The sequence below is a fragment of the Pan troglodytes genome, chromosome 2 (assembly GCF_028858775.2).
Source record: "Pan troglodytes isolate AG18354 chromosome 2, NHGRI_mPanTro3-v2.0_pri, whole genome shotgun sequence".
NCBI classification, from domain to species: Eukaryota; Metazoa; Chordata; class Mammalia; order Primates; family Hominidae; genus Pan; species Pan troglodytes.
This window is the reverse complement of record NC_086015.1, coordinates 181,973,771-181,995,527: the sequence shown is the minus strand read 5'-3', so window position 1 is coordinate 181,995,527 and position 21,757 is coordinate 181,973,771. Positions and strand designations below refer to the sequence as shown.

The following is a 21,757-nucleotide window of genomic DNA, read 5'->3' as shown; positions in this document are numbered from 1 at the left end:
TTGAATGAATTACTTCATAAGAATGAGGATTGGCTTAAACTTTCAAGAAGTTATTTCAAGTTGGACTCTGGTGGAATCCTCTGATTGCTTTAGTCATTCCTTCACAGGGTTTGGGCACAATTTGAGTCTAGCTAAACCAATAAATTCCTGAGTGCTGTCCTGTTCCTGGCTATTAGGCAGCATTTAATAGACACATCATACAAATTATAAATGTTTTGAAACTCTACAAAGCGAAAGGAGCTGCAGTGATTTCAATACATTTAGAATATTTTTCAGACTGTGTGTCATTATTCCAGCATTGCGTCTTTGCTCTGTTTCAAGATGATATAGAAAGAGGGAGATTAAATATATATTTATTCTAATGAACTGTCTAAATCTTGTTGGAAAGGACTTAGTGACTCCTCAGTTTATTCCAATAAGTGGATTTGGAGTGTTTCCACCCTAGTTTTCTTTCATAAAGACAAACCATTATTTAAAACCTGCTGAAGTCATTGTTAATTAAAATAAAAGGGAGTAGCTGCTTTAAAGGCAACAGTACAAAGGTTCTGTGCAGGTTAAAAAAATTTCCGGGCTTCAAAGAAACACCTAGAATTCCAAATATGTTAATGGAAGCTGGCTTGGAGGTTCTTTCCCAGCTCAAAGACAGCCCTCCTGAACTCCTTAAGATATTAATTCAATTTTGCTCATTTTATAGGACAAGAAACTTTTCATTTGAATTGTGATCAGGATAGGGATATAGAGACCAAAAAAGAAAGTACTTTATACAATTTTGTAATTTGGAATCCTCACGTAAAACAGAGATCTGCGTTGTATAGTGGCTGAACAGAGCTGTGGGCAGTGAGGAGAGGAAACCTGAATCTAATTCCACCATTAAATGATCTAGGTACTGGAGTGAACCTGGCAGAACCATTCCTATATAACTGCAGATGAGTATGATGTGAAAATTCAAAGCTTAAAGATATAATCTCAGCCCTGAGTAAAAGGAGGGAGTCAGTGAGAATGTGATAATTTCCCCGTCTCAGAAATTTATAAAGGGCCCTTTCCATTTCTCAAGCACACACCTTGCTAGTTTCTGTTTCCATGATTCAGTTCGGCCATTCCTTCTGCCTTCGTGGTGAATGAGTTACCCTGTTTCAAAGCCATCTCAGATGACCCTCTTCTGTGAGGTCTTCTCTGACCCATATGAACAGTTTCTTCATCTCTGCTCCCAGTTCTCGGTACTTACTTCTGCTAAGGCAAGGCAAAATCTATCCTGTTTGCATGCAAATCTGCCTCCCATGCTAGGTTATAAGCATCTGTAGGGCAGGACTGTGTCTCATGCACCCTTACAGCACAATCCAGGACACATAGTAACACACTGGCTGTATTTGCTGCCTTGACCATCTAAGTATGTATTGGGAAATGTGGCCATTAGTATGACTTTGGCCTCATGCACTGTGACTCATCTGCTGGGTGCAGTTGATGTTTCCTTTCTGACCCTTCCCTTAGCTTGCACTGTCTTTCATTCTTCTTACTCTCTACTTCTTCTCTTTCCTTCTCTCAATTGTCCAGCTCCATCTATCCCTTTCATTGGCTTGGACAGAAAATTTCGGTTGCTTGGTGAAGTATCATTCACTAAGATTTTCTTTAGATAGGGCAACATGGCCTGATGAAAAGATAAGTGAGAGCAGCAGATGGGGCCATTTGTTTGTTTGCCTCCTGGCATCACCATATGCCAACTCTGTGACTTTGGACAAGTCAATTTAACGTCTCTGAGTTTTTGTTTCCTCAACTGTAAAAATGGGAATAATACTATTTGCCTTTCTGGGTTGCTTGGGAGACTAAGTAAAACAATACATGTAAAAGTGTTTAAAGTAGACCATGAAACATAATAACATAATAATTGGTTAGTGGCACACACTAACCAATAGTTTATTCTTTTTTCACCCCATTATTAAACTTAAAAACAAATGGATTGAATTTTCTCTTTTTGTAAAAAAATTCGATTAAGTCACTTTGTACTTGTACATTTAGACTATTGATCTTTTTTCTTATGGGTCAGTGGCACTCAATAGAGGAAAAGTGGTTTTCTGAGATATAGGGTGATAAAATCTGAAGTACTTTCTCATTAGCATTAAGTTCTGATACCCATTCTGAGATATAAAGACATAAAGATAGTGCCTCTGAATGCTGGTCACACATTAGAATTATCTGGAAGAATTTTAAAAAATACTGGTGCCTGGATCTCACTCCAGGCCAGTGAGAATCTCTGGGAGTGGGTCTCTGGCATTAATGTATTTTTGGAAGCTGTCCAGGTAATTATGATGGGCAGCCGAGAAACATGACTATAACCTCTCAGGTTCTGATTTCATTTAAGTTTAATTATTTATGGATACTCTTTCTGTTTCTAGAAGCTTCTACTGGGTGCCACTTCTCAGTGTCTTCTCACTTCCTACCAGTGCTGAGGCCTCAAGGTGACAGCTGCAAGGACAAGTGAGATACAGGGCAGGGAAAGAACAAAGTGGTTGCAGTTTTCTAGTGTCAGTGGCCCTGAGCTACGCATTTGGGATACTCTTAATGAACTCTTCTTTATTAAATGAGCAAGCAGGAGCCCATGGAACTATTTAACACATACTTACATGCCTAATCTTGCATAAAACTGTAACACTAATGACATCACTCTGGCAACTCAAAAGGTCACCCTAAGCACAGAAATTTAGGATTGCTTCTTATGTTTGAGACTTTATCTTTGTAGGTGGCAAATTATATATTCTCCTTAGGAACTGAGTTGTTTTGGCTTCAGGGCCTTTGGGGAAGAACCCAAATATATGGTGATAATTTTAGACTTAGTGATTAAATTAAGAAAATATTGGTGCATCTTATTACAAGCAGTTTTAAATGTCATTGGGATATTTTCCCTCCAAATCAACTACATACTTTACTTTGTTTTAGTTCATTCATTTGCCAAACATTTATTAAGTGCCTCTTACATTCCAGGCACTGTCCTAGGTACTGTGGGGACCAAAACATTCAGACCTGCTTCTAAGGAGTGCAGTCCATGGAAGAGTCAGAATAACAAATCAACATTTGTACTACACCAGACCAGCTCTCTTCTAAGGTTGCTATGACTTCCCAGCAGGTATATATAATAGTTGTTTCTCCACATTTACTTAAGCTCTCAGCTTGCTGAATTTGATACTGTTGCTCATTTCCTTCTACTATAAAGAGAAATGTTGTAACTGCTTTGCAACCTTGACTTAGAGGACAATGACCTCTTAGCTTTCCTTCTTATTATCTAGCTGCTCCTTCCATTTTTTTGTGGATTCTTATTTCTCTAACTACCCCTTAAATGTCAGTATAATTTTGGGAACTGGCAAGTACTACTGAATAGTCTCTTGATGCTTCATAACAAGAATGAAAAATACTTTTCTCTCCCAATTTGATGCCTAGAAGATTGAATGAATAGCCGTGCTTACTGCCCAGTTGTAGAGGAAAAGAAGAGTGCATTGCAGAACACTATTGTCTTTTGAGAAGAATGAAATAAGAGAGAATACATTCTTTGGATTTTTATTGCAGACTTCTTTTCTTTCTTTCTTTTTAATTTTTATTGGTACATAGTATTGCATATAGTATGGGGTACATGAGTTATTTTGATACAGGCATACAATGGGTAACAATCATATCAGAGTAAATGGGATATCCATCACCTCGAGCATTTATCATTTCATCGTGTTACAAACCATCCAATTATTACCCTTTTAGTTATTTTAAAATGTGCAATAAATTATTGTAGACTGCAGTCACCCTGTTGTGCTATTAAATACTAGATCTTATTCATTCTATCAACTATATTTTGTACCCATTAACCATTCTCATTTTCTCCCTCCATTCCTGACTTTCCTTCCCAGCCTCTGGTAACCATCCTTCTGCTCTCTATCTCCATGAGTTCAATTGTTTTAACTTTTAGCTTCCACAAATGAGTGAGACCATGCGAACTTTGTCTTTCTGTGCCTGGCTTATTTCACGTAATATAATGACCTCAAGTTCTATCTATGCTGGAATAAATGACAGGATCTATTTTTTTATGGCTGAATAGTACTTCATTGTGTATATGTACCACATTTTCTTTATCTATTCATCTGTTGATGGACACTTAAGTTGCTTCCAAATATTGGCTATTGTGAATAGTGCTGCAACAAACGTGGTAGTACAGGTATCTCTTTGACATACTGAATTGCATTCTTTTGGGTTTATCTAGCAGTGGGATTGCTGGATTATATGGTAGTTCTATTTATATTTTTTTGAGGAAACTCCAAACTGTTTTCCATAATGGTTGTACTAATTTACATTCCCACCAACAGTGTACAGGAGTTCCCTTTTCTCCACATCCTCACTAGCATTTGTTATTCCCTGTCTTTTGGATAAAAGCCATTTTAACTTGGGGTGAGACAATATCTCATTGTAGTTTTAATTTGCATTTATTTGATGACCAATGATGTTGAGCACCTTTTCATATACTTGTTTGCCATTTGTATGTCTATTGAGAAATGTCTATTCAGAACTGTTGCCCATTCTTTAATCAGATTATTAGATTTTTTTCCTATAGATTTGTTTGAGCTCCTTACATATTCTGGTTACTAATCCCTTGTCAGATGGATAGATTGCAGATATTTTCTCCCATTTTGTGGGTTGTCTCTTCACTTTGTTGATTCTTTTCTTTGCTATGCAGAAGCTTTTTAACTTGATGTGATCCCATTGGTGGATTTTTGCTCTGTTTTCCTGTGTTTTTGGGGTACTGCTCAAGAAATCTTTGCCCAGACCAATGTCCTGGAGAGCTTCCTTAATGTTTTCTTACAGTGGTTTCATGGTTTGAGATCTTAGATTTAAGTTTTTAATCCATTTTGATTTGTTTTTTGCGCATGTCAAGAGACAGAGTCTGGTTTCATTCTTCAGCATATAGATATTTAGTTTTCCCAGCACCATTTATTGAAAAGACTATCTTTTTCCCCAATATATGTTCTTGCTACCTTTGTTGAAAATGAGTTTAATATAGATGTGTAGATTTGTTTCTGGGTTCTCTATTTTGTTTCTTTGGTGTATTTGTCTCTTTTTCTTCCAGTGCCATGCTGTTTTGGTTACTATAGCTGTGTGGCATAATTTGATGTCAGATAATATGATTCCTCCAGTTGTGCTCTTTTTGCTCAGTATGGCTTTGGCTACTGTAGGTCTTTTGTGTTTCCAAATAAATTGTAGGATCATTTTTCTATTTCTGTGGAGAATGTCATTGGTATTTTGATAGGGATTGCATTGAATCTGTAGATTGCTTTGGGTAGTATGGACATTTTAACAATATTGATTCTCCCAATCCATGACTATGGAATATCTTTTCATTTTTTGTGAACTCTTCAATTTTTTGCATCATTGTTTTATAGTTTTCATTGTAGAGTTCTTTTGCCTCTTTGGTTAAGTTTATTCCCAGATTTTTTTTTATTTGTAGTTATTGTAAGTGGAATTACTTAATTTCTTTTTCAGATTGTTTGCTGTTGGCATATAGAAATGCTACTATTTTTGTGTGTTGATTTTTGGATCCTGCAACTTTACTGAATTTGCTTATCAGTTCCAATAGGTTTTTGGAGAAGTCTTTAGGTTTTTCCAAGTATAAGATTATATAGTCTTCAAACAAGGATAATTTGACTTCTTCCTTTCCAATTTGGGTGTCTTTTATTTCTCTCCCTTGTCTGATTGCTCTAACTAGGGCTTCCAGTACTATGTTGAATAACAGTGGTGAAAGTAGGCATCCTTGGTGTGTTCCAGATCTTAGAGAAAAGGCTTTCATTTTTTCCCCATTCAGTATGATATCAGCTATGGGTATGTCATATATGGCCTTTCTTATGTTGAGATATGTTCCTTCTATGCCTAGTTTGTTGAGAGTTTTTTTTTTTATCATCAAGGGATATTGTATTTTAGTCAGTGCTTTATTTTTGAGTCAGTGACCAACATCACATTGTTTATTTTTATTTCTTTTTTTTTCTTAATTTTAATTTTTAAGTTCTGGGGTACATGTGCAGGATGTGCAGGTTTGTTACATAAGTAAACATGTGCCATGGTGGTTTGCTGCACCTATCAACCCACCACCTAGTAATTAAGCCCAGCATGCATTATCTATTTTTCCTAATGCTCTCCCTCCCCCCCACCTCACTCCCTGACAGGCCCTGGTGTGTGTAGTTCCCCTCCCTGTGTCTATGTGTTCCCATTGTTCAGCTCTCACTTATAAGTGAGAACATGCAGTGCTTGGTTTTCTGTTCCTGCATTAGTTTGCTCAGCATAATGGCATCCAGCTCCATCCATGTCCCTGCAAGGAACATGATCTTGTTACTTTTTATGGCTGCATAGTATTCCATGGTGTATATGTACCACATTTTCTTTATCCAGTCTATCATTGATGGGCATTTGGGTTGATTCCATGTCTTTGCTGTTGTGAATAGTGCTGCAATGAGCCTACCAACCAAAACAAGCAAACAAACAAACAAACAAACAAACACAAAAACAAACCAAGGACCAGACGGATTTACAGCTGAATTCTCTTAATAACTCTTAATAAACTAGGTATTGAAGGAACATACCTCAAAATAATAAAAGCCACTTATGACAAACCCACAGCCAACATCATACTAAATGGGCAAAAGCTGGAAGCCTTCCCCTTGAAAACTAGCACAAGACAAGGATGCCCTCTCTCACCACTCCTATTCAACATAGTATGGAAGTTCTGGCCGGGGCAATCAGGCAAGAGAAAGAAATAAACCGTATTCAAACAGAAAGAGAGGAAGTCAAATTGTCTTTGTTTGCACATGACATGATCCTATATCTAGAAAACCCCATCGTCTCAGCCCAAAAGCTTCTTAAACTGATAAGCAACTTCAGCAAGATCTCAAGATACAAAATCAATGTGCAAAAGTCACAAGCATTTCTGTACACCAACAACAGGCAAGCAGAGAGCCAAATCATAAATGAACTCCCATTCACACTTGCTACAAAGTGAATAAAATACCTAGGAATACAGCTAAGAAGGGAAGTGAAGGACCTCTTCGAGGAGAACTACAAACCACTGCTCAAGGAAATCACAGAGGACACAAACAAATGCAAAAATATTCATGCTCATGGATAGGAAGAATCAATATCATGAAAATGGCCATACTGCCCAAAGTAATTTATAGATTCAATGCTATTCCCATTAAACTACCATTGACATTCTTCACAGAATTAAATGCTTTTTCAACATCAGTCGAAATGATCATATGGTTTTTGTCCTTCATTCTGTTTATACGACGTATCACATTGATTGATTTGCGTATGTTGAACCATCCATGCATCTCTGGGATAAATCTCACTTGGTCATGATGAATTATCTTTTTAATGTGTTGTTGAGTTTGATTTGCTATTTGTTGAGGATTTTTGCATCAATATTCATCAGGGATATTGGCCTGTAGTTTTCTTTTCTTGATGTCTTTGGTTTTTGTATCTGGGTAATCATGGTCTCATAGAATGAGTTTGGAAGTGTAACTGCTCTATTTTTTTGAATAGTTTGAGTAGGATTGGTATTAGTTGTTCTTTAAGTGTTTGGTAGAATTCAGCAGTGAAGCCATTAGGTCCTGGGCTTTTCTTTGCAGGAAGCTTTTTATCATGGCTTTGATCTCATTACTTATTATTGGTCTATTCAGGTTTTGAGTTCCTTTCTGGTTCAATTTTAGTGGATTGTATGCATCTAGGAATTTATCTGTTTCTTCTAAGTTTTCCAATTTATTGCCATATAGTTGCTCATAGTAGTCTCTAATGATCCTTTGAATTTCTGCAGTATCAGGTGTAATGCCTCCTTTTTTTAATCTGATTTTATTTATTTGAGTCTTCTCTTGTTTTCTTAGTCTGGCTAATGGTTTTTCAACTTTATCTTTTCAAAAAACCAACTTTTTGTTTCATTGATCTTTTGTATTGTTTTCCTTCATTTCAGTTTCTTTATTTCTGCTCTCTGTTATGTCTTTTCTTTTATTAAGAATGGGTTTGGTTTGCTTCTGCTTTTTTAGTTCTTTGAGATGCATCATTAGGTTGTTTATTTGAAGTTTTTTTACTTTTTTGATGTAGGTGTTTACTGCTAAAAACTTTCCTCTTACTACTGCTTTCACTGTATCCCATAGGTTTTGCTATGTTGTATTTCCATTTTTATTTCAATAAAATTTTTAATTTCCTTCTTAATTTATTCATTGACCCATTGGTCATTCAGGAGCATATTGTTTAATTTCCATACATTTGTATAGTTTCCGAAATTCCTCTTGTTATTGATTTCTAGTTTTATTCCATTGTGGTCAGAAAAGATATTTGATATTATTTCAATTTTTTTGAATATTTAAAGACTTATTTGTGGCATAACTTATGGTTTATCCTTGAGAATGATGCATATGCCGAGGAGAAGAATGTGTATTCTGCTGCCATTGGATGAAATGTTCTGTAAATATCTATTAGGTCAATTTATGTGATAGTGCAGATTAAATCCAATGTTTCTTCGCTGATTTCTGTCTGGATAATCTGTCCAATACTGAAAGTGGGGTGTTGAAGCTATTATTGTCTTGGGATTTATCTCTTGCTTTAGCTCTAATATTTGCTTTTTATATCTAGGGGCTTCAGTGTTGGGTGCACATATTTATAATTATTATATCCTCTTGATGAATTAACCCCTTTATCATTACATAATGACCTTCTTTGTCTCTGTTTATACATTTTCTTCTTTTTCCAAGTTTCTGTAAGCTGGTTTATTTTTCATTTTCATTTACATTATAATATAAGATAGTATCTTCCTTGCTTGACTTCACAAGCATAAAGGTGGTAATATTAGTGGCAGGAACACCCATGGTGACATTTCCAGAGCGCTGTCCAGCTGTTTATCATCAGCAAACTGTGTTTCATACACCAGGACAGTGATACACATAACTCAAGTACAAATATTAAATTTAATCTCAACTTTATTTCAGTCTGAGATTAGTGCATTAAAAGAATCTGTAATAAAGTTTAATATAGAGTCTTGTCACACACATAATCTATTTTTATTTAGTATATTATATTTTATATTGTTTAATCCACACAGAGTTTTTATGTGTATGAGTTTTCTATTGCAACTTACAACAAATCACTGCAATCTTAGGCTACAGTTCTGGAAGTCAGAGGTCCAAAATCTGCCTCCCTAACTGGGCTAAGGTCAAGGTGCTGGCAGGAGCGGGACTGAGGTTGCTGTTCCCAGCCCCTAGAGGCCACCACATTCCTTGGCCCCCTACTCCAAGGCCAGCAAAGCCAGATACCAGAAGAAGCCTGAGGAGGGCCCTCAGGCTCTAATGTTTTCTGCTTCTTTTGGTATCTGCGTGGCTCAGCCAGGAAAAGCTCTTAAACTGCAAGGACTCACGTGGTTACCCTGGGCCAGCCCAGATAATCCTGGATAATCTCCTATGTGAGGTCATATACCCATAGCTTCTGGGGTCGTGACGTAAGCACTTGGGGACCATTTTCTTGCTTACCTCACTATGTTTCCAGAGTCTTTGACATTCTCAATAACAAAAAGTTTAAAAGTGATAATTACAAAAATATAAAAACTCAAAGGTTGCCCCCTGCCCCAGTTGCATCACCTGTCAGCCCACAGCCAGTGCCATTCCATTCATACCTGTCTGCTTTCCAGGTATTGTTTAGCAAATCCCAGACATTGCGTAGACTTTTTCAGTACATTTCTCTGGAAGGGCCCTTAAAAAAAACAAACAAAACAAACCATAATGCCATTATCTTACCTAAAAATTTAATAGGATTTTTTTTTAACATCAAATATGTAATCAGTTCAGGTTTCCCTGATTGTCACAGAAATCTTTAATTCAGAGTCCCCTCCATCCCCCACAGTGACTTGTCATTTTGCAACTGTTTTTTACACCCTAGGCACTGTGGATTCCAGCATCTCCCACAATAGCCAGGCATGACTTGCCATAAAGGAGAATGATGGATGCAAGCAGATGTGGCCTCATTTGTCCCCCTGGCCTTGTCCTTACCACACTCCAACTATACTGCCTATGGCCAGGGGGCTCTTCACAGAGCTGTGGTGATTACTTAAGACCCTCCCCACCTGTGAGTTCCAGCCCTCCTTTCCAGCAAGACAGAGGGTTTTGGGTGCATCATGTTATTCCTTGCTTCAGACCTGGAAACAGCCACTTCTCCATGAAGGCTGAGTCCTCTTAGTGCTCACTGCTTCTGAGCTGGTTATAATCATCATTTTTTGAATCTTGATTCTATCATCCTATGCACTGGCTATACCTGTGGAATGGTATTACCTCATTCCAGACTTGGATGGATCTGCCTTGCAGGTCTAACAGTCCCACAGTGACAACGACAGGGACCAGCAGCAACTCCTGCAGGCCTCCTTCCACTTGGTGTAATCCTTCACCTGATAAAACACAACCAGACCTACATGTCTCATGGATATAAGCCTTTTTTTTTTAGATGGTGCTTGTTGTGAATACTGTGAGAGGCTGTTCAGGTACTGATCCAAGGTGAGAAAGCTGGGGGCAGATAGAGGGGACAGCTGGTCTTTGAGGTTAGGGAGGCAAAAACGTACTTCCTCATGCCCAGCACCATGAGACTAGCTAGGATAGGGGAACACGAAGCTACAGAATGACCCAGACATCAGGACAGAGCAGACGTGTGAAGGGCCAAGGGAAGTTGCCAATCTTGTCATGCCTGTTGTTGGTGGTGTTCTGCAAAGGCGTAGTGTTCACCAGGCCCTTAGTGTTCACCTCTGTACCTGGGGCCAGTGGCTGCTTTGCAACCGTGTAATATCCCTTGTTACATGTTACATGCGGCACTGTCCAGCCTGTGAAGACCTTGGTGTTGATGTCCATCCACTCACTAATGAACCCTTTGAAGTCCTGGATATCCCTTCAGATGGCAGCTCAGTGCAGAAAGGTCTCTCCTTGTTTGTTTGTCTTGTTCCCTTTATCTTTGTTTTTTGAGGCAGAGTTAGCTATTCCCTTCCAACACACTGTAGACTGGGAGGGGTGATTTGGTGTTTTGTCCTCTGGGCTGTTTTCAGACTCCTTGGCTGTCATCTGCATGGGAAGAGTCACCTGCTGGTGTTCAGAGATGAGGTAGCTGGCTTGGATCCCTGATAGCCCCATGCCAAATAGCAGGCTGGACTTCTGGATGACAGGCTCCTTCTTAATCGTCTTCTGCTCAGAACCTGCTTCTCTTTCTTCTTGGCTGTAGGAACCTCCATCTCATGCCGTGGTGCTTCAGGGAGTGTATCAACCTTGCAGTACCACAACAGAGATGGGGCTGGCTGGAAGCATCTGTGTCTGAGTCCTTCTGCTCTCCATTGCCCCCCCCCCAGGGTGAAGAGCAGCTTCCGCTTGGTGGCTTGCTCTCTCAATTCCTTCCCTCCATCACTGTAGTCCAGCTTTGAGGTCTTGGTTAGAGAAACTTTATCTTATCATTTTTTCCTAGCTTATTTCTCTGCCATGTCATCACTGAGAGAAAATTCTTGTCATGTTTTAGAACATCCACCCTTGGGCATCATTCTGCTTCCCTGACTTGATATTCATTTATGATATCATTGCTTCATCATCAACTGTCTGCAATTCCATAGCTGAAAGTGTTAATGAGGAATGTCTATTAAATCTGGTAGAGGCGTGTCCCAGAGTAGGGCCATATATATTTGATTCCATAGCTGAAAATTAGTATTGATGAAGGCTGGCTATTAAATCTAATGGAAGTATGTCTGAGAGCAGGGCTGTGTATATTTAGGCTCCAAGGATTGAGTGACTCCATGGTGGCTCAGCAGCAGAACATGGGCACTGTCGATATAGCTTGTGGCTGTGTTTACTGGGCTGTGTGGCCTGAGAGAAAGGGCAGCAGTGACAGTACAGGCTCCAAGCAGCAGCCAAGATGGGAAGGCTGGCTGGGAGCTGAGCCTGCCCTTGGGTGTGCCCAGTGCTCAGACAGGTGCTGTGACACCCAATGCAGGCACTATTGAGAGGGTGTCAGGCTGCAGGCTTGGCAGTGACACTTCCCCAGCTGGAGCTCTTAGTCCATCACTAGTTTTTGTCTTGAAATCTCTTTCATACAATATAAGAATAGCTACTTCTGCTCTTTTTTGGTTTTCATTTGCAAGGAATATCTTTTTCCACTCCTTTGTCTTTAGCCTATGTGTATATATAGGTGAAGTGTGTTCCTTGTAGGCAACAGACCATTTGGTCTTTTTTTTTAAATCCATTCAGCCACTCTATGTCTTTTGATTGAAGATGTTCATTTATTTCCATCCAATGTTATTATTGATATGTAAAGATGTACTCCTGCAATTTTATTGCTTGCTTTCTGGTTGTTTTGCAGTCTTCTCTTTCTTCCTTCTTTTCTTCCCGTGTCCATTTTTGTGAAGGTAATTTTTTTTCTAGTGGTATGCTTTAATTTCTTACTTTTAATTGTCTGTGTATCTGTGGTAGGTTTTTTGATTTGAGGTTACCATGAGGCTTGCAAATAACATCTTATAACCCATTATTTTAAGCTGACAGCAACTTAACACTGATTTCAAAAACAAACAAAAACAACAAGCAGACAAATAAGAGGAAAACTAATACAAATTTGACATTTTAACTCAATTCATCCCACTTTTAAACTTTTAGTCATTTCTATTTATTCCTTATTATACTATGTCTTGAAAAGATGTTGTAATTATTATTTTTGATAGGTTTATCTTTTAGTCTTTCTACTCAAGATATGAGTACTTTATATACCACAATTACAATGTTCTAATATTCTGAGTTTGTCTGTGTACTTGCTGTTTTCAGTGGATTTTGTACCTTCAGATGATTTTTTATTGCTTAACATCCTTTTCTTTCAGACTGAAGAACTCCTTTAGCATTTCTTGTAGGACAGGTCTCGTATTGATGAAATCCCTCAGCTTTTCTTTGTCTGGGAAAACATTTTCTCCTTCATGTTTAAAAGATATTTTTGCTGGGTATACTATTTTATGAGGAAAGTTTTTTTTTTTTTTCCTTTCAGTACTTTAAATATGTCATGCCACCCTCTCCTGGCCTGAAAGGTTTCCACTGAGATGTCTGCTGCCAGACATACTGGAACTTCTTTGTATGTTATTTACCTTTTTTCTCTTGCTGCTTTTAATATCCTTTCTTTATTCCTAACCTTTGGAAGTTTGATTGTTAAATGCTTTGAGGTGATCTTCTTTGAGTTAAATCTGTTTGGTGTTTTATAACCTTCCTGTACTTGAATATTGATATCTTTCTCTAGGTTTGGGATTTTCTCTGTTATTATCCCTTTGAATACACTTTCTACTCTATCTGTTTTTCTGCCTCCTCCTTAAGGCCAATAACTCTTAGATTTGCCCTTTTGGGGCTATTTTACAGATCCTGTCGGTGTGATTCATTGTTTTTTATTCTTTTTTCTTTTGTCTCCTCTGACTGTGTTTTCAAACAGCCTGTTTTCAAGCTCACTAATTATTTATTCTGCTTCATTAGTTCAGCTGTTGGAAGACTCTGATACATTCTTCAGTATGTCAGTTAAATTTTTCAACTCCAGAATTTTTGCTTAATTTTTAAAAACTATTTCAATCTCTTTGTTAAATTTAACTGGTAGGATTTTGAATTCCTTCTCTGTGTTGTCTTGAATTCCATTGAGCTTCCTTAAAACAGCTATGCTGAATTTTCTGTCTGAAAGGTCACATATGTCTGTCATTCCGGGATTGGCCACTTGTGCCTTATTTACTTCATTTGGTGAGGTCATGTTTTCCTGGATGGTATCGGTGCTTGTGGATGTTCAGCAATGTCTGGGCATTGAACAGTTAGGTATTTATTATAGTCTTTGCAGTCTGGAGTAGTTTGTATCTGTCCTTCTTGGGAAGGCTTTCCAGGTATTCAAGAGGAATGAAGTGTTGTGATCTAAAACTTTGGTCACTGCAGCTGTATCTGCATTATGGGATACCTCAAGCCCAGTAACACTGTGGCTCTTGCAGACTTGTAGAGATACTACCTTGATTGTCTTGGTAAGATGCAGTAGAATTCCCTGGATTACCAGGCAGAGACTCTTCTCCTCTTCCTTAACTTTTCCCTGAACAAATGAAGTGTCTCTCTTTGTGCCGAGTTGCCTGGAGCTGTTGGAGGGGTGACACAAGCACCTCTGTGGCCACCACCACTGGGACTGCACTGGACTGGATCCAAAGCCAGCACAGCACTGTTTCTTACCCAAGGTGCACAGTGACCACTGCCTGGCTACTGCTGATATTCACTCAAGGACAAAAGTCCCTTCAGGCAGCAGATAGTGAACCCAGCTAGGCCTGAGTTTCTCTTTTTAAGGCAGTGATCACCCCTCCAGCCCAGGGTGAGTCCAGAAATGCCATTCAGGAACCAAGATCTGGAATTGGGGATCCCAGAAGCCTGCTTGGTACCCTACCCTACTGTGGCCAAGTTGGTACCCAAGCTGCAAGACAAAGTGCCCTTTAGTCTTCCCTCTCCTTTCCTCAACAGAAGAAGTCTCTCTCTATGGGCACCACAGCTGGGAATGTGCTGGGTCACACTTAAAGCCAGCATGACCCTGGGTCTCACTGAAGCCCCGTGATAAGTACTGCCTGGCAACCACTGATGTTTATTTAAGGCCCAAGGACTCTTTAGTCAGCAGGTAATAAATCCTACCTGGACTAGGTTCTTCCCTTCAAGGCAGTAGGTTCCCTTCTGGCCCACAGTGTATCTAGAAATGTCATCCATAAGCAAGGGCCTGGAATAGAGTCCTTAGGACTCTGCCTGGTGCCATATTCCACTGTGGTTGAGCTGGTATCCAAGTTCCAAGACAAAGTTCTCTTTACTTTCCCCTTACCTCTCCTCAAGCAGAAGAAAGGAGTCTCTCCTGGAGCTGCAAGCTGCACTGCCTGGGTTTGGGGGAGGGGTGATACAAGTACTCCCTTAGTTGCCCCGGATGGTGTCTCCCTGGGTTGTGTGCCCACCAAGTCCACAGGCTATGAGCCCAGCACGGCATCAGGACTTGCTCAGGAATTGCGGTCCTTGTGGCCTAGGCTGCCTTTCAAGTTTGTTTAGGACCTTAGAGGACTTTTTCCCACAGTGATGGAGCTAGCTGGAACTCAGGTTCTGACCACTGAGAAGGGTGATTCTTCTCTGGCTAGGGCTTGTCTAAATATTCTGTCTGATGGTGCCAGCTGGGTTCTGCCCCCATGTTGTTTTCCGCTGTGACAGGGCAGCTGTGAATTTCAATACAAAGTCCCACAATCACTGTGCTCTTCTCCAAGCACACAGATTCTCTTTCTGTGCCATGCAGCTTCTGCCAGGGGATGGAAGTGGCAGTGTGGGCAATTCAAGACTGTTTTTCCTACCCTTTTCAATGCGCTTTCCTTGTTATGATTTTAAAACCGGGTACTGTGACTGCTCACCTGATTTTTGCTTCTTATGAAGGTGTTTTCTTGTGTGGATTGTCTTTCCATGTAGTGTTCCTATTGCTTGGAAGTGGTGGTGATTGCTGGAGGGTTCTATTAGGTTGTCTTGCAGCCTGCTTTTCAGTTGCTGGGGCAACCATGTATGGACTCCTCTGACTGGCAATGGTGTGGTGGTCACTTGTGACCTCTGTCATGTGTTATGTAAAACAACTGCTGCTCATGTAATCATGACACATTGACATCTGTTTCAGGAGGACAGCAGCTCAGGTTAAATAATGTACCTGTCCTTTAGCCTGCTGTTGACTTGGTTCATTAAACTCAGCAATGGGCTTTTATTCAGAGCTTTGGGTTCCTAATCTTCATTCTGTCACTGAGCAATGGTAAACTGCAGACAAAACACTCCCTATTCCCCCAGTTTCACCATCTGTGAAAATATGACTGTGGAGCTAATCTGTATTCTTTTAATCAATTCAGCATTCACTTCTTTATCCAACAAATACTTACTGAACTTTTAGCTAGGTGGCAGGCACCGAGTTGGGTGTTGGGAACATATTGATAAACATATCAGACAATGCCTCTGCTCTTATAGAACTTTGGTCTAGAGGACTAGACAAGCAGGTCAGACAAGTGTGGATGGGTGTCTTTAATATAAGATTGTTAGGCATGTTCATAAATAATAAAATAAGTTTTGCATTGCATCACTTCTATGGTCATCACAGCTATCAGAAATGACCATCTCAGGTTTAGTTGAAAGAACTTTTAAATTAGATTCAGGTTGCAATCCCAGCTCCATTATTTAGTAATTATATGACACAAATACATTGTTAATTTCCCTGAGTTTCATTTTCCTCATCAAGAAAATTAGAGTAATAGCAGATATCATACAGGATTTCCATGTGACAATTATTTGAAATAATATATATGGTATTCTGTAGGTACTCAGTAAATGTTAGTTTTTTCCATTTGGGGGAAATAGCAGAATTTTTTTTCAAAATTTGGCCATACTGATACATAAAGCCCTTCTGTTTGATTTTTTTCCAAAGAACCCCAAAAGCCCTCTGAAGAAATGGAAAACACATTTTTACATGGTCTTAATTAGTTCACTGTTTGATAATTTACCTTTAGTGAGCTGTACAAGTGAATAATCACAACTGATGTTCAGTTTTGATTCCTTCTATGCTACACATTTAAAACCAGCTTAATTGTTAAACCTTCACTGTGTTGGGCATCACACATACACAGCTGGTGTGAGGAAACCTGCTCATAACTCATGTGTTCCTCCTAGATCAGTATAAATGACAGATTTATGTTGAAACCACCCTTTCCTCCATGGTGAATGTGGTTTAACTCTTGTTTCTATCTCAATTGAGAATCAAGGGATTCAAACTATAATAAGAGCTCTTTATGGAGAAGAACTTGAGATGACAACAATAGACATGAAAATGTGAGATACTTCTCTAGACCTATGTACATAATGCATTTGTATGCATCTGACAGTAACCTTTATGAGAACTCTTTACCCAAAGAGGAAACTAATTTTCAGAAAACTAAGTAATTTTCTCAGTTCACATAACTGTTCATTGGTGAAGATGAAATTTCAGTCCAAGCCTGTCCAACTTCAAAACCAACGTTCTCTCATTGGTTTTGAATTTTTTCAAAATTTAATTTTTTTTCGGAATTTAATTTTTGCTAGGCAAATGAAGTACCAAAACCCCATCAAAGAAATAATGGTTAAGCGATGGCAACATTCAGCTTATTTCTTCCATTAATTCTTCGTGACACAAAATTTAGAGAGAGAGGGAAAATGAGGGATGATAGAAGAGTGTGGCAGGATGAGAAAAAGACAAGAAAATAAAATATAATGGTAAGAATATGAACAGATGGACCCAAACCTAGGCTTTGCTCCTTATTATCTAAGTGGCCTTGGGCAATTTCTAATGCTTTTTTACATTTGTCTTTTCTTCCGTAAAATTAGCGTGATAATAACAGTATACACCTCATAAAGTTCTTGTGAAGGTTGAGTTAACTTATGTGATCTACTTTGTGATGTTACAATGCAATAATTTTATACCATATATGTGCATATGCAACAGTACATACTATATGTAACGTGAATATATGTGAGTTAATACATATATATGTTAATACCTGAATAATGATATGATATACATGTGAGTTAATGTGTGAAAAATGTCTGCAACATGGGAAGCATTAAGTATATGCTATTACCACTTAAAAATGAATTACATATATATTAGATTTGAAAGATAAAATCGGTGTAAAGGTTCACACAGTTAAATGTATTCAGTAGACGTTCATAGATGTGATATTTAATTTTTTATGGAGAAAGGCATGAAGAAAAGAGTGAGCCATGGAAAGAGCACTAGCTATGCTATTAACTCATCTGTAACTGGGGTCCTTTTGCCTCGTGGTCTCCTATTCCTTATATGTAACATGTGGGATTGAAAAAGATGAGTCTAAGGTTCCTTTCACCTGAAAAGTTTTCTTATGTTCTACTTTGGAAAGTTGAAATCGAGGTCTGTTCCTGCAACTTATTTGACTTATAATCTGTCTTTGGTTAAATGTAATTTATATTTTACATTTTGTTTATTTATTTCTTTTTTTTTTTGAGAAATTGCAAGTAGGTTTTTTTATTTTTTGGCTTTAGGTGAGTCATATTACATGAGACACCACCCAGTTAATACTTTTTTTAATTTTTTTACTTTATTATTATACTTTAAGTTTTAGGGTACATGTGCACAACGTGCAGGTTTGTTACATATGTATACATGTGCCATGTTGGTGTGCTGCACCCATTAACTCGTAAATGAATATTCGGTAATGCTCATGGCAAATCTAGTAAAGTTGAGGGTGGAAAGATTAAGCTTCAAATGGGAAGGCGAAATGAAAGTCCTCCACTGATCCTTGTTAATGATTTCTATAGGCTGCATTTCTAGAGTTGGGCATCTTGGGCACAAAACTTCTTATGGTGTTAGGATCCAACCACGTTTTTGTACCTTATTTCTTCCTCACCCTATTCCATTTCCCCATGGAGCCCTATCTCTAATGCAATGGATAAACTACTACTCCATCCCAAAGGGGAGCTAATGATTAATTGTGGAAATTTTAAGTGTCATGGCAAATTGTTAAGGGAGGTATTTTGTGGCCAAGAAAATATGGTTCACTGGACCTATTCTATCCAATTGTGGTGGTTATTGGGTGAACTATAATTAAATTTGTCCACAGCCTCTCTGAACTCATAATATGTGTAAAATTCTATTCCTGAAGGAAACCAGCATACTGAACTCAGTGTTCTCAGCCTGAAACTGAGTCATTCAGCCCTTTCTTTTTGCCAATAGGACAAAGCTTCCTTTGATTTATTCATGTCTTTTATTGCTTAGTGCAATTGTGGTAAGAAACTCTGGAGATAGAGACGACTAAGTTTGAATTCCATTTCTGTTCTTTTGCTATCAGTATTACATTGGGTGCAAGCTAATTAACTTTTCTGAGTCTTAATACTCTTGTCTCCAAAATGAGACTGTTAATGCAACCTTTAAAATTTCTCGTGAAGATTAATTAAAATAATAGGCCTGACATTATTAGTAGCTACTTATTTACACAGAGCTGTTTATTTATATGTATACAAATGAATATGCTTTTTTATATATCCTAATATACCTAACATGCCAATGTTTTAACTTTATATGGGTGTATACTTTAAAAGAGAAAATTCTATAAAACTTAGTGTGCAGTTGAATAAGTTTTTACAAACTGAACACACGTGTAAAACCAGCATCCAAGTCAAGAAACAGAATTGTAGCAGAATCACAGAACCCCTTTTTATTCACCTTCCATTCTCTACTTACTTTCCAGGGATAACCACTATTGTGCTTTTTTAATATTATAGATTCATTTCATAGGTTTTTAAATTTTGCAAAATTTGAATCAGTCAATATGTAATTTTTGTATCTTATAATATTATTTGTCATGTTATATTTGAAATATTATGTTTGTAGTACTATATTTTTAATATTCCTCAGTGTCATTCTGTATGGCAATTATCAATTATTGTTATTACTGTATAATATTTCATCATGTAAATTTATAGGATATAGAATATGTGTATTTTAAATTGTATTATTAGAAACTGCCAAAAAGTTCTCCTATGCAATTGTCAAATTTATATTATAACTTATTGAGCACAATAGTTATCATTTACTCTAAATCTTTCAAAAAATTAGCATTGCCTAAATTTTCATTCTAGTTATTTTAGTGAGTGTGTGATGGTATCTTATTGAACATTTTCATTTCTTTGATTAATAATGATGTTTATTATCTCTTTAGATGCTTATTAGATTTTTAAAAATATTTTTCATCTTTAATTCTTTTTCATTTAAGGCTTCTGGCCATATTTCTGCCTGATTCCTAACATGCTAAATTAAGAGCATTAGCCTGACTGAAGGGATTTGAGACATAATTCAGAGAAATCATTGAATATTAGCATTTGTCAGAGATATTCTGGGCCAGATGCCAACATTAAGAGTGGATACTTTTTGGTTTTCTTGGATAGTTTTTTTTTTTTTTTTAAGGCTTCAGGTAAAAGGCCACTTAGAAGCAAATGGATCCAACAGCAAAAGAAGACTTTTACAATGCAAAAGACACTAAGCAGATAAAAGAAAATGTATTTGAAATTCTAAATCCTACTCTGACTCATTGAAGGATTATACTTAAAGATGTATTTTAAAAAATCAGTTAACAAGAATAATGATTCTCTTTGGATGGCTACAGGTCAAAGAAAAACCAGGTCAGGTCAAATTGCTTGGATTCTATGGTGAAAGACTCTTGAGAAATATTAAATTAGATACTCCTTTAAAAAAATCTATGCTTTCAGAATTGCCTGGAAAATGTTTGATAGGATGACTTGGGTGCCAAGGAAGCCCTATACATAACATAAATAACTTAGAATAGTTTAAGAGCTTGCATCTCCTACATTTTGTAGCATATAGATTCTTGAGTTCTAAATTAGGGACTTAGAACCCAAGGGATTAGGAGAAATCACTTTAGATGAGTGACTAACAGAATTTGGGATCTTGAATTCTTCAATCTACACATATACTCCTAAAAGACAACCCAGTTTACAAAGAGGAAGCATGGATCAAGAAGGCAGATGGACTTGCTTTTACCTCTCACTTCTGATCCTTCTTTGCTATATGACACGGGGTAAGCTAGTTAACCTCTGAATCTCAATGTCCTTATCTGTAAAAATGAAGGTTGTAATAGCTACCTCCAACAATTGTTTTGCTATGATGCAAGAAGACATATTAAATGTCTGGAACATGATAGGTACTAATAAATGTAAATTATTTCTCCCGAAAGAACAGATTTGGTTATTTTGTCCAACATCTGCTGTCAAGACCCAGAAGAACTGCCTCTTTGCCCATAGGCGATAGCAGCCAATACAGACAGTTGTTTTCTTAGGAAAATAGACATCAGTCTGTTAAGAAGCATTCATTAAAAGCGGTTTCATGTTAGAAAGTGTCAGGTGCATAGGCTCCATGAAAGAAATGATTTAGGCCAGAAAACTAGAGGTGGTCCATCACTCCCCCTGTTCCTCACCCCTCATCCCAGATCCCAGCAGTCACCAAACCTTTGCTTACTATATATGTATGTGTGTATATATATGTGTGTATATATATATGTGTATATATATATTATTATTATTTTTTAAATTTTTAGACAGAGTCTTGCTCCGAGGCTGGAGTGCAGTGGCACAATCTTGGCTTACTGCAACCTCCATCTCCTGGGCTCAAGCAATTCTCCTGCCTCAGCCTCCCGAGTAGCTGGGATTACAGGCGTGTGCCACCATGCTTGGCTGATTTTTTGTATTTTTAGTAGAGACGGGGTTTCACCATGTCTCAGGTCAGGATTACCTGACCTCAGGTAATCCACCCACCTCGGCCTCCCAAAGTGCTGGGATTACAGGCCTGAGCCACCGTGCCCATCATATATTCTTAATTCATTTGGTCCCCTTTGCTGTAAACAAAACAAAACAAAAATATCTTCTTAATATCTCTAGAGAAGCACTGTCCAGTAGAAGTAGAATGTGTGTCACATATATAATTTTAAATTTTCTAGTATTACATTAAAATAATAAAGGAAATAGGAAAAATTAATTCTAATAATATATTTTATTTAACCTAATATGCCCAAAATATTACAATTTCATCATGTAATAAAATAAAAAGAATTAATGGTATAATTTACATTACTTTCACAAAGGCTTTGAAATTCAGTGCATATTTTATACTT

At 37.7% G+C, this 21,757-nt stretch overlaps 1 protein-coding gene across 2 annotated transcripts in view; it reads right to left on the bottom strand.

The window, feature by feature from the left end:
• Positions 1–21,757, bottom strand: part of KCNMB2 (potassium calcium-activated channel subfamily M regulatory beta subunit 2) — a 304,180-nt gene that overhangs the window by 39,523 nt on the left and 242,900 nt on the right. Inside the window, exon 2 of one of the 2 annotated variants that reach the window (XM_016942315.3) lies at positions 9,680–9,756. The exons of the other annotated variant lie outside the window; for it this stretch is intronic. The gene's annotated coding sequence lies outside the window, so the exon portion shown is untranslated. The remainder of the gene's footprint in view (positions 1–9,679; positions 9,757–21,757) is intronic. 2 annotated transcript variants of the gene reach the window in all.